This window comes from Meleagris gallopavo, chromosome 1 (assembly GCF_000146605.3).
Source record: "Meleagris gallopavo isolate NT-WF06-2002-E0010 breed Aviagen turkey brand Nicholas breeding stock chromosome 1, Turkey_5.1, whole genome shotgun sequence".
In the NCBI taxonomy this organism is placed as follows: domain Eukaryota; kingdom Metazoa; phylum Chordata; class Aves; order Galliformes; family Phasianidae; genus Meleagris; species Meleagris gallopavo.
Window position 1 is genome coordinate 21,324,845 of NC_015011.2, and position 4,703 is coordinate 21,329,547.

Here is a 4,703-nt window from a genome sequence, read left to right on the forward strand (position 1 = left end):
TTTTTTTTTTTTTTCTTTTTTTTCTCTTGATAACTTATGAGGAGCAGCTGAGCTCCCTTGGTTTGCTCAGCCCAGAGCAGAGGAGCTGAGAGGCCTGATGGCGGCTGCAGCTCCTCACAGAGAGCAGAGGGCAGCGTTGACCTCTGTTCTTTGTGACAGTGACTGGGCCCAAGGGAATGGCATGGAGCTGTGTCAGGTGAGGGGTGGGTTGGGTGTTAGTAAAAGGTTCTTCATCAGAGATTGATCAGGAACAGGCTCCCCAGGGCAGTGGTCATGGTACTAAGCTGCTGGAATTCAAGAATCATTTGGACAAGGCTTTTAGATAAATGGGCTTGCCCTGTGTGGAGCCAGGAGTTAGACTGGATGATCCTCATGGGTCCCTTTTTACTCAGGAGATTCTGTGATTACTCTGGGAGTGGTAACAGAAGTGGTAACAGAAGTGGGGCAAAGCTGCTAAGGACCTGTGGAAGAACCAGTCCTCAAGAGACAAGCAGGTACCCACCTCTGTTATTGTGGGTGGGCTGTGTTTCTGATCCCCTCTCCTCAAATTGCAAGCTAATTGCTCAGATGAGTTCAGTGTGTGAGCCCAGTTGGTGCGCTGTTTGGGACCACCACAGTCACCTAGCACCATCTCACCAGCTTCCCAGGCTCCTTCCCTCAGCCCCAGAGCTGAGAAGGAGCTCAGAGCCAACCAAAAAGCCAAGCACTGGAAGCCAGCAAGGAAGAGTCAATGTTACTAGGGCAAATACTGTTGGGAAAAAAAAAAAACATAAACATTTTTTGAAAGTTTAGAAATGCATAGCATGACAATGTACTGAAATGTAGTCTGGAATAAGAAAAGGCAATGTCACCCTCCTTTTTTCTCTCAGTTACCAAAACGATTTACTTTATTTTGAAGTGTTCTTTTCCCAGAAGATGCTCTTCAAAAGTCACAGCTTCCATTATCTTTGGTCATTTTTATACTATCTAAGCTTCTGCTGAACAAACAAAAGATCAGAAAGGTTATCTGTCTGTGTTCTCCAATGCAATGAATTGATCAGTGCTAAAAAATCTATTTGAGAAATTAGGTAATCAAATTCCTCCAGGCAGATTTCAATAAATATGTGTTTCTGTTCATGACCTTTTTTTCTCTGTTTCCAATTAATATTTTAATGAGCGCATTTTCTTCAAAGAGCCTCTTGAGGAAACAGCAAATTTTATTTCAGTTGATAGAAAATCTCTAAAAAGTAAATTTTATATTTTCCCATTAACACTTGCCTTGAAGCTCAGTTGAAAGAATTTGACTGATCTGGTCAGAGAGATCAAGTCACTCAGAAAACCTAATAAAATTGTGAATATTATTCGTTAACCTACCCTGGAAAAGGGCAGAATATAGGAATGTAATGATTTTGACATAAAATTGAGGTACTGCATTATATTCAACAAGTAGGCAAACAATGTAAATAAAGCTTATTTGGCACAGATAAAGCAGATTTCAATTTCATAGGTTCAGTGGCACTATAAAGAACTATCTTCTCATAGGCATAATTCCTTTATGCTGATTTCTGTGTATGCAGTATCATTTTCAGCAAGGAGACAGTACTCACATTGCTTATGTGCCTATAGCTCAAATTTTCAAACAGTGAATTAAATAAAAGTTTACCAGGCATTGCATGAGAGGTTCACAGCTCTTCTCCCAGTGTTGTCATATGCCCAAAGGCATTTGTCTGTAGAGACTTTGGTCCCACTGCTGAGGACTGGGCTATACAAGAGCAGCACTGGTGACTGTGAGCAGGCTGTGAAACCAATGTCACCAATTCTGGTCACTTTACAAAGTGTTGGGAGATGTTTTTTTAATGTGTTTCCTACTTTCTTTCTAGATCTTGAGCCCAAGGATCATGTTTTGAGGCTTGCTTTCCACAGGCTCAGAAGTTAGTAATTTAGGAGTTTCCTGTTCAGAAGATTGAACTGGGAGCAACTGATGAGGAGAACCAGGAATGCTGCTCTAGGCCAGCTAGAGGTATTCATCTAAAATGACTGGGAGAGGAGTGAACGAGAGTACAGGTAAAAAGGACGCTGACAGTCCTGAGGCATGCAGCACTACCTCATCAGCACTGCTCACCACTGCCCTTACTGCTCTGCCTTCAAATCCCACCACAGCGTACAGTGCCACCTCTACTAAGCTGAGTTGTAAATGTGTTCCTCCAAAACTTTGGTATCTGCCAGGATTCCACAAGAATAGCCACACTGCTGGTTCATTATAAAGCTCTAATATGTATTTGATGACAACATTTTTTCTGCAATGTCCATTGGTGTTTTAATAGCCTTAATAATAGCACATAGTAATGGCATTACTACTTGCTTGTGTAACACTCACCTTCAGTACGTTATGCCAGCAATAACTAATGAATGCACATTTCAGGAAATTCATCCAGCTAGGTATTACTTCTCAGAGTAGGGTTTTAACCTCAGGGAGAAGAGATGTGAATTCAGGGTAGGTAAGAGAGAGAAATTTGATGCTCTTTTGGAGTTATATATCAGCTTCCAGATTGTGCTGATGCAGAAAGCAGCTTAAAAATGTATAGTTCCACCTGGGCTATTCCTGAGCCTGCTGCTCCAGACTCACCCAAGAACAGAAGACTCACTGCACAAGCCAAGTTGCCAAGAGGTTGGAATCCAAGATACAGAGATACCAGAGTGATATCTCTCAGATGGTCTTTTCTATCCATCCTGCAAATGTCTGTAAAAGTGATTAGCAAGAACAGATGAATATTACTGGGTCACTATATCACTTTTGGAGTGTCTAATGAAAGCAGCTTGCCAGCAGCCTCATATATTCAAGCACTAGGAAAAAGTTGGAAACCAGGCCTAAGATTATTTTAAGTCCTATGTCTTGCCTTCAGTCATCTGCTTTACTCAAAATACATAGGCCTAATCAATCAAGTTGGCAAAAAAACTGTAGGACAACAGACAACAAAAAGATGAAAGCCGAATTCTACATCTTCCTACTAGGTCAGCCCTGACTCTTGTACAGATGCTATAAGCAACAAGGCTACTGCTCAGAAGATAGTCATCAGCATGTTTGATAGCAGCTCATATTCCAGTAATCCTTGATTCAGGTTCAGCATTAGTTTTCTGTCTACTTGAACCATAGAACATTCAGCCTGGCCTTGGACACCTCCAGGGATAGGGCACATACTATATCTCTGAGCATACTGTTCCAGTGCCTCACCACCATCTAAGTGAAAAATTTCTTCCTAACATCTAACTGAAATCTCCTCTCCTTTAGTTTAAAGCCATTCTCCCTCGTCCTATCACTATTAAACCATGTAAAAAGTTGGTCCCCCTCCTGCCTACATGCTCCCTTCAAGTACTGTAAGACTGCAATGAGGTCTCCCTGGAGCTTTCTCCAAGCTGAACAAGACCAACTCCCTCAATCTTTCTTCATAGGAGATATGTTCCAGCCCTCTGATTATTTTCATAGCTCTCCTCTGGACTCACTCCAACAGCTCCATATCTCTATTGTGCTGGGACCCCTAGCCTGTACACAGTTCTCCTGGTGGGGTCTCAGGAGAGCGAGCAGAGAGAGATAATCATCTCTCTCTTCCTTCTGGCGACCCTTCTTTTCATGCAGCCCAGCATACTGTTGGCTTTCTGCGCTTAAGAGCACACTGCTGGCTCATGTCCAGCTTTTCTCCCACCAGGACCCCCAAGTCCATTTCCACAGTGCTGTTTTCAAGGAGTTCTTCTCCCAGTCTGTATACATATTTGGCATTCCCCCAACCTAAGTACAACACGTTGCACTGGGCCTCGTTGAGAACATCATTAGGTTCTCATGGGCCCACATTTCAAGCCTGTCCAGCTCTCTCTGGATGGCGTCCCTTCCTTCTATTGTGTCAACTGTACTACTCAGCTTGGTGCCATCAGCAAACTTGCTGAGGATATTTGCTACATGCTTGGTCCATACATTGAGCATCAATGCCAGTAAATACTACATAGATCATCTTTCACTGTCACCATGCTTCTTCTTGTTAAGAAGCCTGGTTAAAATTAGAGAGCTAGTTTTAGGCACTATGTTGAGATCTATTGCAACTTATAGCAACTCCAAGGATGACAGTCATCCTGGCTTCTTTGACTCTATATTAATCGTTAATCCTTTGTCCTTTCCTACTCATCTGCTGAGAGAAATGATCCCAGCACACAAATCTCATATGGCTATATATGCATTTTTCCCCTTTTCATGTTTTTCCTGGTTCCTTCTCCTTGCCCCAAAGTGTATGTTGAGGCCACAGCAGGTGCTTTCAGCAGAACCTGTAACCACTACCTGGGCAGCCACTAAAACCACTGAGGCGATTTTCTTGGCAAAATTTCCTCTGTAAAAGCCGAGGATTGAACTGGCAGCCAAATACTATTTTTCACATACCAATTGAAAGTTTTTCCTCTTGGTTGACAATTAGCCTGTTCTGAAATAGTAACGGTCAAATTCCTAGCTAGTGTAAATCAAAGAAGTCCCACTGAACTCTCTGATTTATTTTTCAGATGGTTTAAAAATTCAGCAGGAGCTTTAAAATGCCAATGTTATACATCAAATAACTGGCTAAAACTCACAGTATATCTTCTATAATGCTTTTTGACACTAAGTATTCCGCATGGACCTGGCAAATACAAGTGCTAGAGAGACATTCTGATTTTTTTCAAAAAATTTAAAAAAAGAAAAAGAAAAA